The 19400-nt window shown below is 50.1% G+C and overlaps 1 protein-coding gene across 2 annotated transcripts in view; it reads left to right on the top strand.

Annotated features, from left to right (window-relative positions):
• The window catches only part of AUTS2 (activator of transcription and developmental regulator AUTS2), a 2056888-nt gene that overhangs the window by 478214 nt on the left and 1559274 nt on the right, over positions 1-19400 (top strand). For both annotated transcript variants that reach the window (XM_078679408.1, XM_078679407.1), the window contains exon 2: positions 9219-9320. The gene's annotated coding sequence lies outside the window, so the exon portion shown is untranslated. The remainder of the gene's footprint in view (positions 1-9218; positions 9321-19400) is intronic.

Genomic DNA, 19400 nt, shown 5'->3' with positions numbered 1-19400 from the left:
CGTTCCTGTCCCCTGCCCTGAGCCCTAAAACTCCTGCCACCTCAGCTCTGAAAACTACCCTGACCCCCTCCCAAGCCTGGAAACGACCCCACAACCCCTACAAACTATCCCCAAACCCCTCAAACCCTGTCTTATCTCTCCTCCTCATTCCAATCCTTCCTCTTCCTGCTCTTCCGGCCATCAGCAGCAGCAACTAGACCACGCATATGCCTTACCCATAAATATGCATGGATAAGGCATATTCGTGGGTCAGACATACGTGCTACCGCCTGCGTGGTTCAGCCCCGCGTAGCTCATGCTCATGCGTGGTTAATGCTGTTTCCCCATAGTAACACAGTGAAAATACTACAAATGGACACCACAACAGTTTACCGAAACAATTATCTTTATCTGAACCAAACATGACCAAAACTACAAACCTCGAATATACACAACTCAAAATATGACTTTTAAAAGATTTAAAGAAATTCTATCCATAAAACTCTATGGATGCAGTGATTTTACCACAGTAATTCAAATACATCAAAATCCACAAGGCAAAACAGCTGCACAGGAGGGAACCATAGGAAATCACAGCGATGCATCGATTCCTGAGTCCATGGAGAGGTGATGTGTCAGTTCTGCTGCATGCAGAAAAAGCATTGCATTGAATCGGACTGAAGGGGGAAACGATGCGTCAAAATCCAAGATGGTTCAGGTCTGCAGGTGATGTGTCGGAAAAACTTGGCGCACAGGTGTGATGCGTGGAAATCCGGAAGAGCGAGCAGGGCCTGTGTTGGAGTCAGTAAGGGGGTCTCGGACTTTGGAGACATGGTGTGCTGTACTCAGGCTGCAGCTGTTTCTTCAGCCACTGACAGGTGCTGCGTCAATTTCTTCGGCCACTCGGCAAGGGTGCGTGGAAATTTCACCCGCACGGTGGTGCTGAGGTCGAAAAACAGGTGCTGACTTTAATGGTTTCAAGCAGGTCTTGGCAGCAGGAACAGCCTGCAAGGGCCCACAGCTGTATTTGGCACCACAAGGCTGGTTAGAACTCCAAGCAGTGGAGTTCAAGGATTCTGCAGGTAAAATCTTTGTGTACCTGAGACTACTTAACAGGTGGCAAGCTGTAATTATAGCCCATGGAGTATCTTTCCAAGCAGGATACAGCAAAGTAAAAGTCCAGTTCTTTCCACTGCCCAAGGACAGAACCAACAACTGCAGGCCAACCCAGCAAAGCAACACACAGCAAAGGGTACCGTTCATCCTGGCAGCTCTTTTGCTCTTCTCCTTGGCATTTTCCTCTTGATCCACAAGTGTTCTAAAAGTCTGTGGTTTTAGCATCAATACTTATACCCCGTCATGCCTTTGAAGCAGGGATACTTCAAAGGATTTTCTTTTTAGTCAACATGTCATTGTCCTGCCTGGTCTTGGCTCCAGACACAATCCCAAGGGTGGAGACAGGATTGTGAGAGACCAGGCACAGTACTATTCAGATGCAGGTGACAGCTCCTACCACTACTCTAGCTCAGGAAGACCCATTAGGCTTCAGATGGGGCATCAGGATATACAGGGTACACCTCAACTCCCTTTGTGTGACTGTCTAGAGTGAATACACAAACAGGCCCCTGTCAGTCTAAACCAGGCGTTGATTCCACAGGCAGGCAGAGGCACAAGAAATGTTAAACAGGAAAATGCCCTTTTTCTAAAAGTGCTATTTTGAAACACACAATGTCAAAGCCACCAAGGGTAGGTCACTCCCCCTGCCTCATGCAGCACCACCAGTGCTCTCCGCCATCTGCCAGTTTTTTGCACTCTCTTTTCTCTCCACAGATTCCCCTTCGTTTTTTACCTCTCTGTGTGCCTCTGTTCACCCTCTTTTTTCCCCCACAGATTCCCCTTCGCTTTTTGACCTCTCTGTGTGCCTCTGTTCACCCTCTTTTTTGCCCCACAGATTCCCCTTCGTTTTGTGACCTCTCTGCGTGCCTCTGTTCACCCTCCTTTCTCTCCACAGATTCCCCTTCGTTTTTTGACCTCTCTGTGTGCCTCTGTTCACCCTCTTTTTTCTCCACAGATTCCCCCCCACTCTTTTCCCGTCCCCCCGCCACCCTTTCCCGCCGTTTTGCCCGCAAATCGGTCTCTTCCCCGCCTACCCTCCCACCGCCCACCTCCCAGCTGACCCCTCCTCCCCCAGATACCCATAAATGGCAGCCGCTGCGAGGCCGCGCGGCGGACGCGCGCAGCGGGGGCGCCGCTGGTGTGCCGAAGGCGCGCCTAAGGCAAGCCCATCTGCGCCCGTCCGCGCCTGGACCGCGCCCAGCGCCAGGACCCCTGGCCCCCACCGACGCAAGATGACCCGACAAACCTACGACGCAGCGGCCCTCAACGCACTCAATACAGGCCGGAAGCCCACCTGCTGCCGAGCCGCCCCGAAACGCTTCCACGGACCCTTCACCTGCACAACCTGCAAGTTCACCTGCCTCCGAACATGCACCGCGCCCGCCAAGCACCATCAGCAACCACCTCAAGTGCATCCTGCTCAACACCCGCTCCGTCCACAGACACGCCGTCGAATTCTGGAACCTGCTCGACACTACATCACCAGACATCGCCTTCCTCACTGAAACATGGATGAACGCCGCCTCAGCCCCCGACATCGCCATCGCCATCCCGGATGGATACAAGATCATCAGGAAGGACCGCGTCAACCAGACGGGAGGAGGCATCGCCATCGTCCACAAGAACACCATCCGCATCACGACCGACGCCGATGACACCTACACCGCCGCCGAACACCTCCACTTCCAGACCCACACCGACCCAAAGACGACCCTCAGAGGACCCCTCCTCTACAGACCCCCGGGACCACGCACACAATTCTGTGAAGACATCACGGACTTCATCAGCCCACACGCCCTCCCCTCCGCCGACTACATCCTCCTAGGGGACGTCAAACTTCCACCTGGAGAACAACAAGGACCGCAACACCGTCACCCTGCTGGACAACCTCGTCAACCTCGGACTCAAGCAACTGGTCAACACCCCCACCCACTATGCCGGCCACACACTCGACCCCGTCTTTTCATCCAGCAAGCACATCGCCTTCAGCCACTCCACCGGACTTCACTGGACCAACCACAGCTGCGTCCACTTCAGCTTCAGAAAAACCACCACCCACCACCACCCGAAACAGGTTCCTCACAGGAGCTAGAGCAAGATCACCGCCGACCAGCTCACCGCCTCCCTCAGCCAGAACCCACCTGCCAGCACACCGGACCCCAACGAAGCAGCCCGCAACTTCACGCAATGGCTGACCGCCTGCGCCAACGACCTCGCACCACTGAAGAACCCCCCCAGCAAACCCAGAAGCAAGAAGGCCCCCTGGTTCACCGACGAACTCAAGGACTCCAAGAAGACCTGCCGCACCCTCGAGAAAGCCTGGCTCCTCGACCGGACCACTGACAACATGACCGCCCTCAAACACGCGACCCGCAAGCACCACCAGCTCATCCGCACCACCAAGAAGGAATCACTGAAGGATCGACTGGACAACAACGCCCACGACAGCAAGGAACTCTTCAGCATTGTCAAGGAGTTCTCCAACCCCAGAACCAGCAACAACGACATCATCCCTTCACAAGATCTCTGCGACTCCCTCGCCTCGTTCTTCCACCGCAAGATTGCCGACATCCACAACAGCTTCGGCACACCATCATCGCACCCAACCGTCGAACCAACGCACCCCACTGCCACCCTCCACACCTGGACCACAGTGACCACCGAAGACACAGCCCGCACGAAGAACACCATCCACTCCGGATCTCCGACTGACCCCTGCCCCCACCACATCTTCAACAAAGCCATCTCCACCATCGCACCCCAACTCCGAGACATCATCAACACCTCCTTCGACACCGCCACCTTCCCGGAGAGCTGGAAGCATGCCGAGCTCAGCGCCCTACTGAAGAAACCAACAGCGGACCCCACCTACCTCAAGAACTTCCGCCCCATTTCGCTCCTCCCTTTTCCTGCCAAAGTCATCGAGAAGACCGTCAACAGTCAGCTGGCTGCCTTCCTCGAGACGAATGGAACCCTCGACCCCTCGCAATCCGGTTTCAGAGCCAACCACAGCACCGCCCTCATCGCAACGACCGACGACATCCGAGCCCTGCTCGACAATGGGGAAACAGCGGCACTCATCCTCCTGGACCTCTCTGCAGCGTTCGACACTGTCTGCATCCAAGAGAAGGCACTGAAGTGGATCATCTCGTTCCTAGCTGGAAGAACACAGAGAGTCCGCCTCCCCCCGTTTCGTTCCGAGGCCACCAAAGTCATCTGCGGCGTCCCGCAAGGATCATCACTCAGCCTCACCCTCTTCAACGTCTACATGAGACCCCTCGCAGCCATCGCACGCCGACACAACCTCAACATCATCTCCTACGCTGACGACACCCAGCTTATCCTCTCCCTCACCAGAGACCCCAACACCGCCAGAACCAGCCTCCACAAAGGGATGAAAGACGTCGCCGAGTGGATGAAGAACAGCCGCTTGAAACTGAACTCAGACAAGACGGACGTCCTCATCCTTGGACCATCACCCTCCGCCTGGAACGACTCCTGGTGGCCCCCCGCCCTGGGCACCGCTCCCAAGCCAACAGACCACGCACGCAACCTGGGCTTCATCCTGGACTCCTCCCTCTCCATGACCAGACAAGTCAACGCCGTCTCCTCTTCATGCTTTCACACCCTCCGCATGCTCCGCAAGATCTTCCGCTGGATCCCGATCGAAACCAGGAAGACGGTCACCCAGGCCCTCGTCACCAGCCGGCTGGACTACGGAAACACCCTCTACGCCGGAACCACAGCCAAGCTACAAAAAAGACTACAACGCATCCAGAACGCCTCCGCCCGACTCATCCTAGACATCCCTCGACGCAGCCACATCTCCGGCCACCTGAGGAACCTGCACTGGCTCCCCGTCAACAAGCGGATCACGTTCAGGCTCCTCACCCACGCACACAAGTCTCTCCACGACCTGGGCCCCAAGTACCTCAACGACCGCCTGACCTTCCACACGCCCACCTGCCAGCTACGATCCGCTAGCCTCGTCCTCGCCGTCGTACCACGCATCCGAAGAGCCACCGCCGGAGGCAGATCCTTCTCCTACCTAGCGGCCAAGACATGGAACTTCTTCAGCTGACCCAGGACCACCTCGCCTTCAGAAGACAACTCAAGACCTGGCTGTTCGAGCAGTAGCGGCCCCCTTCCCCCAAGCGCCTTGAGACCCTTCCGGGTGAGTAGCGCGCTATACAAGTGATATGATTGATTGATTGATTGATTGACCTTTACTAAATCATGTGCTTTTAAATTCTGAGCTCAGTGAGCCCAAACTCCAAATCTCTATGTGTTCCCAATTGAAAGCTACTCTTGTAAAATGTTACAAGGCAGCTCCAATAATAGCATATGGGAGAGCTGGTCCTTGCAATAGTGAAAAATGAAATTGGTAGTCTTTCACAATCAGGACATGTAAAACACACAAGTTCATGTCCTACCTTTCACATACACTACCCCCTGACCATGGTGGTATGTTGAGCCTACCTTAGGGGTGCCTTACATGTAATAAAAGGGGAGGTTAGGGCCTGGTCAGTGGATGCACTTGCCAGGTTGATATGGCAGTTTAAAACTGCCATCACAGACACTGCTTTGGCAGGCCTGGACAAGTTTACAGGGCTACTCATGTGGCTGGCGCAACCAGTGCTGCAGGCCAACTAGTAGGCTTTGATTTACAGGTCCTGGGCAGACATAGTGCACTTTACTAGGGACTTATCAGTAAATTAAATAGGGCAATCATGGTTGACCAATCAGAATCACAATTTACATAGGGAGCACTTGCAATTCGGCACTGATCAGCAATGGTAAAGTGCCCAGAGTATCTAAACCAGTAAAAATGAAGTCTGGCATAACAGTGAAAAATACAGGAGGTAGAGGCATAAAGACGGGGGGAACCACTCCAAGGATACCAGGTCTAACAGTCTGGCTGTGGTGTTCTGTATGGTCTGGAGTCATCTGAGGAGCTGGGTGGAGATGCTGGCATAGAGAGCATTGCCATGGGTGAAGTAACTGGTGACAAGGACCTCTCAATGGTCTTTCTGTGGTTGATTGGGATCCATCTGAAAATACTGTGGCGCCTGCATAGGGTGTGGAGTAGGGGGAGGTGAAAGCATTGACTGGTTGTTTTTCTGGTCAGTTTGCTGTTGAGGATGATGCCTAGGCTTGGTGCGTGTTCTGTCATTGAGGGTGTTGGTAAAAGTTCTGCTGGCCACCAGCTGTGGTCCAAAATGAAGGTGTTCTTTCCGAAGATCAATACTTCCATCTTGTTGGAGTTGAGTTTGAGGCAGTTGCTGTTGGCTACATTGGTCATGGCATTGCAAAAGTTGGTTTTGGCATTGGAGGGGCTCTCAGTGAGTGGGAGGATAAGTTGCGTGTCGCCTGCGTAGGAGATTATGTTGAGGCTGTTGGATCTGACGATGTCTGCGGGGGGGTCATGCAGGTGTTGAACATGGTGGGGATGAGTGATGATCCTTGGGGTACATTGCATATGATGTCCTTGGGTTTGAAGGCAAAGGGAGGTATTCAGATGCTCTACTTGCGTCCTTTGAGGAAAGTGGCGTTATTCTTGTGGGCGTTTTGCTGTGTGACTATACTGTGAAATCTGTTGATAAGGGTGTGATAGGAGACGATGTTGAACGCTGCGGAGAGTCATGGTGGATCAGTGCCACAGTGTCTCCGTGGTCGAGGACAGTTCTGATGTCATCTGTGGCAGCGATCAGACTGGTCCCAGTTCTGTGGTTGGCACGGAATTCTGATTAAGAAGTTTTGAGAAGGTGGTGCTTTTCTAGGTAGTTGATGGGCTGTAGGTTGATGGCCTTCTCGAGAACCTTCGTTTGGTAGGGGAGCAGGGAGATCAGATGATAATTTTGTATATCGCTTGGGTCGGCAGAGAGTTTCTTTAGGAGGGTCTGACCTACGTGAGTTTCCATTTAACTGGGAAGGCTGCTGTGGAGATGGAGGTGTTGAAAATGCTGGTGAGTTCCGTGCTGATGGGGTTGGTTTCAAGGTTGAATAGGCAGTGAGGCAGGGGTGGGTGGGTGCCCCAGAGTGTCTTGAAGACATGATGGCTGCGGTGGTCTGAGTAGTGAACGGGATGAGGTGGTGATCATTTGGCCGATGTCCGCTGGGTGGTTGAAGTTTTTGTGGTCGAGAGGGGTGGTTTGAAGGTCAAAGTTGCTGTAGATGGTGGCGATATTGCTGTGGAAGAAGTCTGTAAGGAGTCGCAGAGTTCTTGAGAGGTATTGCTGGTGTTCTCCGTGGCTTCTGGGTTGGAGAATTCTGTGACTATTTTGAAGCATTCCTTTGAGTGGTTGGTTGTCGTGTTGATTTGTGCTGCGATGGCTGCTTTCTAGGCTTCTTTGAGGCGACAGTGGTAATTACTGAGGGCAGCTTTGTGAGCGTCTTTGTTGGCGGGGTTTCTCATGTTGTATCAGGGCGAGTTAGAAGTAGTTGTTCTTGGTGGTTCTGAGCCCTAAGTCGATTGTGGGTAGGCAGAGCAGGAGGAGTGGTTGCAGTGTCCAGGGTTGAGGGATAGGAGCTCTTCGATAGTGTAGTGATGGTGGCAAGAGTGCCAGGGGTCCCAGCACTGGGCGAGGTCCGGGCGCAGACAGGATTGCCTATTGTGCCCCTTCGGCACGCCTGTGGTGTGCCATATTGAAATTGGAAGTTGATTTTCCAAGTGCACCAGACTGAGCTATAAAGAAGGCCTGCTTACCCCACAAACTTCTCTCCTCTTATGCTGCAGTCTTTTCATTTGCAGGGAGCTACTCGCTCGTTTTCTCTGTTCTATATAGTGCCTCGCAATCCTTTGCACATTTTAACCTTAATTCCCAATGCAGCTCTAGTACTATGGCCCACTCTATTTTAACTCTAGCGTCTTTTGTGTAAATAGCTTAATGACTGGCAGGTTGTTCATGCTTTGCCTACATTTTTGACAGTGCGCTGCGCACGTCTTAATAAACATTTCGTTCTCACGAATGTATGATACCGATGTCCAGGATAGTGGGAGTGATGGTTCCTTTAGATGCGAAGTGGCTGCTACTAACGATTAAAGGTGACTCTGACTGGTCCAGATATGAGGGAATATGATTGGCTCTTGCAGCAGGGATCGCAAAGCAAACATTGCCAGGGGGTTGGGAGGCGCCTCTGCCTCCGACGCTGGCGGAGTGGAGACGGGACCTCGATTGGTGTCAGCGCTGTGAAGAAACAGTCTACAAAAGTAGGGGGTGCGTCAAGAAATGGGAAAGAATATGGGCACCCTGGGGAATATACCGAGGGATGGACATGGGTAACTGAATCTTATTGGGGGTGTTCTAATCCTTATATCAACCCTTGAATGTATCGTTCGTTATTGAAGTACGGTGTCCGCCTCACTGTGTACCATTAGAAATGCCTATTGTATTGTATGATCTCTTGAGTAATGTTAATAAAAAGAGTTAAAAAAAATTATGTATGCTACCCTATATTATCACTAACATCAATTCTTTCTCCTCTTTTGCCTACCCTTTCACCATATTTTCTTTTCTTCTATCTTCTCTTTTAATTTCTCTCTTCTCTTCTCTCCATCTCCTTTCTCTTTTTATATAAAATTCTTCTATCTCTTCCAATATTTTATCTCATTTTTGCAATCTTTTTTATTATGTATCAAAATATATGGAGGTAACTCTGTTTATCAACTGCATTATGAAATTGCAAATAAAAACTATTTAACAAAAAAGGAATGGCTGACTAGTCTTACTTTTTCGTTAATAATATTACCTTGTTTATTAGAGAGGGCTTTGCATCCTCCGATGCATTTTAAGAATTAATCTGTTATATTATATTAGTTTGAACTGTGCCAGGGTCCCACGTGTAATGCATATTACAGTACCTGTCTTGGACTTACAGATGCTCCCTGTATTGAAACCTCCAAAGGCAACATTAAATATTGGGAATAACTGAAGCCTCATAATGAGGCCCCGAGACTATTATAATGGACTGAACTCCTGCTAATTAAATGTTTTGCTCCCAAGTCAACGGTGCAATATGTAAAAGTAGTAGAACCTGCTCCTACAAGTTATCATAGGAAGGATGTAAAGAGAAGACGTATTATAATTAGCCATTTGATTATAATGTTTTCTTTCTTTCATCAGCTTCAGCCTGGTCAGAACAGTTGCAGAGACAGCGACAGCGAAAGTGTCAGTGGAGGGTCGAAGATTTCTCACGGGAGTTGCTATCGTGAAGGCCTTAGTGATGTGAGTAACCAACATTATATTGTCATTGTAGAAGAATTGCTAGCATTATTGCATAATACAGAAATGATCGCCGTTAAACCGAATTTCTTAATGCTTTTGAAGAGTAAAAATCAAAACAACAGTGTTTTAATACAGTTATCGCAAGGATCAAATTTGCATTACATATTTGATGCACTATTATCATCAGAGATTTGTCACTTGAATCAAATTTCCCTTTAAAAACAAAAGACAAGAGGTAAAAAAGTAAGTTTGTTTAACCTGCTGCCATCGTTCCACCGACTCCTGCCTTTCTTCTGCCCCAGCTCCACTTCGGGAGCCAGTCCCGCCATCTCCACTAGAAAACGACTCATCCCAGCAGCCCCAGGGTGGTGGACCTGGTCGCTTTCGTGCCTACTGGTTCTGATTTAACCTTTCAGCGGTTACCCAATAAACTAGCAGAACGATGGCGGACTATGACAGCCGCACCTCACTGTTTCGTGCCTTCTGTATCAATATTTCAATATTCCATACAAGTGTGCACAACAAATCCTGCACCTGCCGTTGTTTGGCGCAACTGCAGTGCAGATCAAGAATCTTTAATATTTGGAATGGTGCACCACTGAGCTTCTCTTCCAAGATTCAATATAGACAGACAAATGTTCCTTTCAGGTTTCCCCTTTATTAGTAAAGATCAAAGTCTTTTCATCAACGTACAGCATCCAGCCAACGCATTTTGTTCAATTGTCCTTGAACTTCCTCAGGGCTTTTATAGAAACGCATAGGTCAAACGTCCACTTTGAGTAGCAAGAGTGATACCATAGTACGTATAGCTTGGGTTATTATCTCCATACGTTCGTATATCACGACCAGATCTGGTAAATTTCAATGAGAACCGGCCCCATGTCACCGAAGAAGCGCAGCAGAATGCCCAGTCTCCGGCCATCTAGAAATCAACTGGCCTAGCGCCATTCAGCCATATTTAAGGTCATGAATATGAAAAAAAAATGGTTTTAAGTGGACGTTTGACCTATGCATTACTATAAAAACTCTGATGAAGTTCAATGACAATTGAACGAAACGCCTTGGCTGGATGCTGTACATTGATGCAGAGACTTTGATCTTGTCTAATAAAGGTGAAACCTGAAAGGAACATTTGTCCGTATATATTGTATTATTGAACCTGCAGCGGCTCCTGCCTCGCGGGACGCGTGAGAGCGGTGCCCGGCCCAAGGGCAGGCCTATTCTTGCCAATCAGAGCCTGACTTTAGAACAGACCACAGCACTGAGACACCTCTAGCCGCAGCCACAGATGATATTCGAATGCTACTAGACCAGGGAGAAACAGAGGCTCTAATCCTCCTCTACCCCTCAGCAGCCTTCAACACCGTATCCCACCACACCTTGATCAACAGACTCTGCCAGATCAGTATCCAAAAAGCAGGCCTCAAGTGGATTGCATCATACCTCACAGATAGAATGCTAAAAATAGTCTTTCCTCCCTACTCCTTGCTCCCTAAGAACATCACCTGTGTGGTACCTCAAGGCTCATCCCTCAGGCCAACCGTCTTCAACACATCCATGACCGCCCTGGCTACCATCGCCAAAAGCTCAACAGCATCTCCTACGCTGACGACACCCAACTCATCCTCTCTCTGACCAACAATACAAGAACTATCAAAGACAAGTTCCAAAGATGCATGAGAGACTTTGCCGACTGAATGAACAACAAATGTCTCAAACTCCGCACTGACAAGACAGAAGTACTCATCTTTGGGAAAGGCCAGGACACACACTAGGAAAACAAGTGGTGGCACCAGGAGCTGCGCCCAACCGCAACACCCAACGAACATGCCTGAATCCTTGGCATTATCCTCGACAGCCAGATATTCAGTAAGAAGCAAATCTGTGCCATCTCCACCACCTGCTTCTTCACACTCTGTATCCTCAGGAAGGTTTTCAGATGGCTCCTGACAAACACCAGGATAACTGTCACACAGGCTCTTGTCACCAGCAGACTCAACTACGACAATTTGCTCTACATAGCAATAACAGGCCAAGTCATGAAGAGGCTCCAGACGAGCTAAAACATAGTGGCTAGGCTCATCCTCGACCTCCCCAGATGGACCCACATAACCCCTTACCTCCGGAAACTCCACTGGCTACCTGTCATGAAGAGATGCCAGTAAAAGCTGCTCATCAGTGCATACATTGCATTACACAATGAAGAACCCAAGTACCTCATTCAATGCGTGACCTTTCACCAGTCACCAGGAAACTCAGATCTGAATCCCTCGCTGCCACCCATTGCATCCCCCTGACAACCAGCGAAGGCCGTTCCTTCTCCCATCTGGTGGCCAATACCTGGAACGACCTTCCCCTGCACCTCACAGCCTCACTCGTACCAGAAATTCAGAAAGGACCTCAAAATATGGTTGTTCAACTAACAGGAGTACGGGCAGGAGTCTCCGCAGCGCAGGGAGATCCTCATAGGTGAAGCAGCCATGCTCTACAAATCCTGATTGATTGATTAATTGAATTAAACAGTTCAGACGGGAGAACAGTTACAGGCACTAGGTCTGAGGACTGTCTCATCTGCCTTGGAGTTTGAGGTTTCTTTATATACAATATTACAACAGGCAATAAAGGTTTCTGGCATCTGAGGAATGTTGGTTGCTGCCTTTAGGAACATAATTTATTGGTTAATGATTAATACAAGTGGGACTTGACCTACGTGGACACAGTGTGGCCAGCAGGGCCGGCTTTAGTACTAGTGGTGCCATGTGCGACAATGTTTGTTGGTCCCTCCCAATGACCACCTCGCCATGGATTCCCTCACTACCACCATTTGACAATGCCTCCCAAGTATTCATAACCACTATCTCTTCGATTCATTTAGTTTTATAGCGCCATTCATACCAGTTTAAGGTGTCAGAACACTTGACATCACACATACGTTGCACGGAGACAATCATACGTGTATAAATCAGTGTATAGGAAATGTTACATAAGACAGAGTTCTACAAGGTGTAGGAGTCACATGTCATCCATACTGGAGGCAGTAAAGTTTGGAGTCCTTTGTCTGAAAAAGCACAAATTCAGAATGTAAAATGTAACACCATTGTTATGGGTTTTCTTTAATAACAAGAATTGATTTCTACCCAAATGAACCCTTTTTGCAATATTAGGATAAGGAAAGGCTGGGCAAAACAACATGTAGCTGTAATATCTTCCTTGCAGTTTGCATACAGCTTTTTGCTGACAGTGTGGAAAATGACTAAATTAGGTATACATAAGCGGCGTTCATTTATGTTCACCACAGCCACTGTTGAAAGTAAAGTGAAAATCGTGAAACAGTGGCCACGCCATCTTGTCCCTTTTTAGGCCCCTTCATACACGTAAGTGGCAGCCATTTTGTGTGCCATAGCCTCTCTGCCCACTGCCAATAGCCTGCGCGTCTCTCCCCCTCACTCCCCGGCCTCGCAAGCATCTCCCCGCGCCCCGACAGTCCCCGGTCTCTCCTGCTTGGGCCATAAACGCACCTCCAGCGGGACCCTGTCCCCGAGCCACATCCCGTGATGAACCCCCTCACTCTTTCATCTCATTCCTAGAACAGGCCCTTTGATAACTTCTTCCTCTCTGCCCGATTGTCCGGCCTGATCCCAGGGCATCACCTAGCCCAACAGATGCAGTTTATTGCCCCCTACAGTAGGACCTCACCTCACATCAAAGGAGCGGGGATTAATCAATGCCTTCACACCTCTAGATCCGACCGATCGTCCGCATTCCTGTTCCCAGCGGAATGTCCAGCTGCGTGATAGCCATCATGCTGAGATTTGGGGGGACCCCTACTGTAGATATGTGTGAGAACGGGCCTGAACCGGGGATTCCAAAGATGCCTTTTTCGTACTTCAAAGCCATACCACGGATGTCATAAATGTAATAAAGCCATAAACTTGTGTATAAGAGGCCAGGCCTCAGAGATGCGGTTAGAGCACCTCGAGAAGATACCCTGTTGTCTGATTTGACGTGTTCTGATTCCGTCGGAATAAACTCCTGTTTCCTGCCTTCAGCCTCCAGCGCCTGCCTCTTTGTTTGGTAATATTGAATGGTATGAGAAGCGGCTAACGCCGGGCAAATACTGAAGGGTTCTTGGTCGACTTTGGTTCTGCCTTTTTACAACAGTTAATAGCTCACCGCTCTATATTAGGATTTTTAACTGCAATTAACAAAACGATCTCTCTGCCAAAAGCGATAACCCATTGACATATTTATAGTATATGCACTTTGTGATCTGAATGGGACACATTCTTTGCAGCAGGCAATGCAACCCTCTGCAATGAGTCAAAACTTCCACTACCAGACAAAGCTCCAGTCTCTCTCCAGAAAGAACATTTTATTTTTTTTTTAAACTTTGTTTAATGGCATTTTCCAAAACAGAGTAAAAACAACAACACAAAACGTGCAAGGTGGCGTTACAGTGACTGGAAAACAAGGTCCATAGAGTAGTAGCTAACATACATAGCGGTTATAACGGAGCAATGCACAATGGTCCGTTCAGGGCTTCAACAGTGCAACAGGATGTGGGGTCCATACGAAGATCAGTGAGGGGGTAATGACGTAAATACAGAAGAGGTAGAGGATAGGGTAAGCGGCATTTCATAGAGGGATCAGGCCATGCATGCAACTGAAATGAGTAAGATAACATTAAGTAATATCAATGCAATATGAGAACAAAGGGGAATAGACATGCCTAGTGCAATTCAATAGCAACAATAGCGTAATCAATTCAACATCATTAAATGACTGAGACAAATTATGTCAGGGTAAGACTGCCAGCTCCATTGGTGTCCCTCTCCAGGCTATCATCCCGGGCCATCTGAGCCTGAAGGTAAGTAACTAGAGGTCCCCATATGTCTTTCGGCCTGGTAGGCATTGGTAGCAACTCGACGAAAGTCGCGTGTTGGTCCTGACTGTATGTCATGTCAGTAAGCCACTCTTTGAATTTCGGGGCCCTGCCGTGACCCCATCTGCATGCTACGCGCCTCTTCGCCAGGAGGAGCGCAGTATCCACAAATTTCCTATGCTGTGAGGGGATGTGTGGTGTATGTCCCAGCAGCATGGTGAGCGGGTCTGGTGGTATGGTGGACCCTATCATGGATTCTAGGGCGGTGTGTACTTGTTGCCAGTAGACCTGTATAGATGGGCAGTCCCAGGCAAGGTGCAAGAAGTCGGCATGGTCTGCGCGGCAGCAGTCGCAACGGTCTGTGTCAGCTAATTGAAACCTATATTTTTTCACAGGAGTATAATACAAGCACTGTAAGAATTTATAATGAATTATTTTGAGTCTGCAGCTCGCCGACACTCTAGCCGTAAGTGTACAGCAGTACAACCATTGGTCATCAGTAACGTCCACAGCCAGTTCAGTAGCCCATCGTGTCCTCGCTGAGACCTCCGGTGACGAGCCGCTCGTCCTAACTTTGCGGTACATACCCGAGACCAAGTGTGAGCCATCCTGTGAGCTCAGTAGGAAGTGAAGCGGGGGCAGAACACCAGGTTCTGTAGGAAAATCAGGAAGTATGACGCGCATACCCTGTTGGAGTCGCAAGTAGTAGAAGACCTCAAGGGGGGTGCGAGCATGTGTCTTAAAGAACACATCCGCAGTTTTAAAGCGCCCTGCTGTGAAGAGGTCACCCCAACAAGCAATCTTCAGTACCGCACAGAGTTTCTGGAAGCCCGTCTCTTGTAGTAATGTGAGCCCAGGATGATACGTCAATGGTAGCAGGGGAGAGTATAATAATCTGCAGTCGAGTCTTTTAGCCAGTCGGCACCATGCATCAATAGTACATGTGACTGACGTATGAGGTGTCGTTATGGCCGAGGGCTGGCAATGAAGGAGGCCATTCAAAGGCAGGGGATTGGCTATCCAGTCCTCCACCGCCAGTTGAGGCATGAAAGGCGCAGGGTGAAGCCAGTGATATGCATAGTGCGCCTGTGCACATAGATAGTAGAGTTGGAAATCTGGGAGGTCAAATCCCCCTTTATCATATGGTAATATCAACACAGACCATTTAAGTCGCGGACCCTTGCCTCCCCAAAAAAGGCGGCAAAGTTCCGATCTCAGGGTCTTGAAAAAAAAGGCCCCTGGGTAAAAGGGGATATTGAGGAAAAAATAAAGGAAGCGCGGGAGCACCACCATTTTGACCAGGGAAGCTCGTCCTGCCATGGAAATGGGAAGGGAGATCCATCGGTCCACTAAAGCAGTGAGTTTGGTCACAGCGACGCCATAATTAGAGCGCAGGATTTCGTCTTTGTCGCGGGATATCTGAATGCCCAGATATCGAAGTTCGGACCTGCACCACTCGAGGGGGTAGTCTAAGGGAAAGTCGGGTACGGCCTCAGTGAGTGGAAAGAACTGGGATTTCGCCCAATTGATCTGTACCCCCGACAGTCGTCCAAAGACCACAAATTCTCTGAGCAGGGGATTTAAGTTGTGAACCGGATCCTTAACAAACAGCGTTATATCATCTGCGTATAATGAGACATCAATCTGGCGTTGAAGACAGCGAATCGCTCCTTCACCATGAAGCTGTCGTAGTCGGCACGCAAGAGGTTCAATGGCTATCGCGAACAACAGGGGAGACAGCGGACATCCCTGTCGGGTACCCCTTGAGATGTCGAGTGGTGCAGAAAGACGACCATTAATCAGGACTCGGGCCGTGGGGTGCCTATACAGTAAATGGATCCAGGATATGAAAATAGTGGGGAATCCCATGCGGTCAAGACAGAGAACAAATAAGGCCATTCTACTGAGTCGAACGCTTTTGTGGCGTCTAAGAAGATCGCCGCGACAGGGAGGTCCGGATGGACCGTATGGAGCAGGGAGAAAAGCTTGCGCAGGTTATTTGATGTGGAGCGGCTCGGGACAAAGCCAGACTGATCTGGCAACACTATCCGGGTCATAAGGAGAGACAACCTGGTGGCTAGGACTTTGGCCAGTATTTTTACATCACAATTGAGGAGCGAAAGGGGACGATATGAGACGCAGGAAGCGGGGTTTTTGCCTGGTTTCAATAAGGAGGTGATGACGACTTCGCGCATGGATCTAGGAAGGATGCCGTCCGCGAGTGACTCCACAAAGACCTCTCTGAGGACCGGAGCCATGGTGTCTACATAGGTCTTGTAGAATTCCGCAGGAAGTCCGTCCAATCCAGGCGACTTCCCGTTTTGAAGTGACATGATCGCATCCCTAACTTCATCTAATTCAAAAGGGGCAGCGAGGAATTGTCTGTCAACATCACTAAGCCAGCATAAAGCTAAGTCACCCAGAAAGTCATCATACTGTATGTCGGGGGTGGTGACTGTGGTGTATAGTGTGTGATAATGGGAGACAAAAGTCGTTAACAAGTCCTCTGAGTCCCTGACAGTGTGACCCTGGCTATTGACCACTTCAAGGATAGTATTGTCAGCGCGCGGCATCCCTGTTAATATGGCTAACGCCTTGCCAGGCCTATTTCCCTCGCAGTATTTCCTCGCCTGCCAGTGTTTGCCCCTAAACCTAGTCTCCCTGTGTGCCTCTTCTTCATACTGCGTGAGCTTAGCCCTGAATGCTGCGTGTGCGGCTAAGGCATCACCCTCCACCATCCGCGCCTCCAACATCCTCATCTCATCCTCTAGTTTCCGGATTGTGCGTTGTATGTCGCGCAACACCCCGAAACTCTTTGCCATACAGTGGCCCCTAATAGTAACCTTGAAAGCCTCCCAAATAGTGTCAACAGAATCAACAGTTCCCTTGTTTCTTGGGAAGAAAGCAGTGATCTCCTCCCCCAGTTCGGCACGGAATACCTCGTCCAGCAACGCTGTCGGTTGTAGACGCCAGCGCGGCCTAGGGTTATCCCAGCCGGGGACTATTAAAGTCAGCAGTACCGGACTGTGGTCCGAGTACGATCTTGGAAGGTGTGTAACATTAGTCACTCCCGTTATCGCTTCTCTAGTCAGGAGAAAGTAATCAAGTCGTGCCCATGTCCCAGTCTGTGATGTGAAGTGGGTACCCTCCATACAGCCAGGATGTAGCTGACGCCAGGCATCAAATAGGTTACCTTCTGAGAGCACACCTTTATCGCTTCTCTTGATCTGGGTTTGTAGTGCGTCTCCCTATCTGCCCTATCCAAGTGAGGCTCCAACGCTATATTGAAATCCCCCCCCCAGATGATGTGGCGGGACCCTATGTCCAGAATTTTACCCCATAGTGTGGTGAAAAAGCAAGATACATCAAGGTTCAGGGCATAGCAGTTAACCAAGGTGATGGTGTCGCGGCCTAGCCGCCCCCATAGTAATACATAGCGGCCTTTCACGTCCGCCAATTCACCACACACCTGAAAGGGAACTGTACGTTTAATCAGGATAACTACTCCTCTCGCATATGAGGAATACAAGGAGAATGACCGGGTAGTGGCCCATCTACTGCCAAAAGACATGCGACCTCGGGGAGCTAAGTGTGTTTCCTGCAACATTGCAAGCTGCACCTGGTGGCGATCTAGATACGCTATGACATTTCTGCATTTCTTAGCATCGTTGAGCCCTCGGACGTTCCAAGACAAACATTTCAATTGTGCATCAGCTGCAGAATTAGCCATGCTCCTGATACGTTCGGATACAAACATTGTGCCGCTGCGAGTTCAAAATTCGCAGCAGCTCATGCACTAAGTCATGGAACACATTGTACATCCAGTCAACTGCTGTCATCAGCCAAACAACCTCCCCTGTAACAGATCCCATCCCCCCTCCCACTACTGCATCCCAATCATGCCAGCAGCCACTCAGTCCCATGCCCACCCACCTCCCCCACCCCCAGAACTCCCGCAACCAGTAGTCAATGTCGGGGTACTCCCGTAGGGGGAACATCAGCAATAGCGCACAGCCACCCCCTCACCCGGTAGCCTCCCATTCGGTACCGTCCACGGTAGAGGCGGGGGTAGAGGGGGCAGTTCCTACATATTGGGTACTGCTAGTGGATTCAGGCGATGGCAACTCCCAATAAATGCAAGAACGCCTTTAGAGGCAGCAGATGTGAGACAGATATAGCAATGCAGCCCCAGGGCAGAGTCGTCCAGGGAATGTAGGGTACTTCAATCATTATTGTCTGCCGGGGGCAACTCCACATCCGAGTCCGCATGTTCATCCCGCCTGCCTCTCTGTGCCCTGCGCTGTTGTCTCAAATATTCCTCAACTTTACTCGGTTCCGTGAAAAAGCGTTGCTTGCCCTGATGTGTCACCCTCAATCTTGCCGGGTACAACAGTGCATAATCCATCTGGGCCTCTCTCAGCTTCTTTTTGACGGCCAAGAATTTCCGCCGTTCCTCCTGCACCAGGGGGGTGAAGTCAGGATACAGGGAAAAAGCAACTCCATTGTAATGCAGGGTGCGTTTGGTTCTTGCAGCTCTCAAGGCAACATCTCGGTCGCGGTAATTCAATAACCGAGCAATAATTGGTCTAGGTGGCAGCCCGGGCTTCGGAACAGGAGCCAAGGATCTGTGAGCTCTCTCCACAATGAATTGAGGTGAGAAGGCGTCATCCCCTATGGACGCCCGGAGGAGCGCCTCGATGTAAATCTCCATTCGACCAGTGTCTGTGGATTCCGGAATACCCGTGACGCGGATGTTGTTACGTCTACTACGGGCTTCCAAATCCTCATTCTTGGCTGCTATGACTCTCAGAAGACCATCCATTCGAGCAAGCTGGGAGGTGTGAGTAGCAGTGAGGTCGTCGTTGTCCGAGATTCGCTGTTCTGCCGCGGTTATCCTCTCCTCGTGTTGATCGACTTTGTGCACTAATGCATCCAATCTGGACGACATCCTATCCACCTTCTCCACCACCGTGGCAAAGCCCTGACGCATTTCCTGGAACAGGCCTTGCAGATCCAAAGTGGCTGTGGGGGAGGGTATAGCGGCCGGGTCCGTGCCGCTAGGCCCAGGTTCCACCACCCCCGTCTTCGTTCCCTTCCTGGAGCTCTCAAAGCTGAGCTTTGACTGTCGGTTTTCCGGGCGCACCATGGTGCCCCTACGTCGCTCCTGGGCCACCTTCGCGGAATCTGTCAAGGCGGTT

Source organism: Lissotriton helveticus, chromosome 3_1 (assembly GCF_964261635.1).
Source record: "Lissotriton helveticus chromosome 3_1, aLisHel1.1, whole genome shotgun sequence".
Taxonomy (NCBI): Eukaryota; Metazoa; Chordata; class Amphibia; order Caudata; family Salamandridae; genus Lissotriton; species Lissotriton helveticus.
The sequence above is the reverse complement of the archived record's forward strand: the minus strand, read 5'-3'. Positions and strand labels throughout refer to the sequence as shown.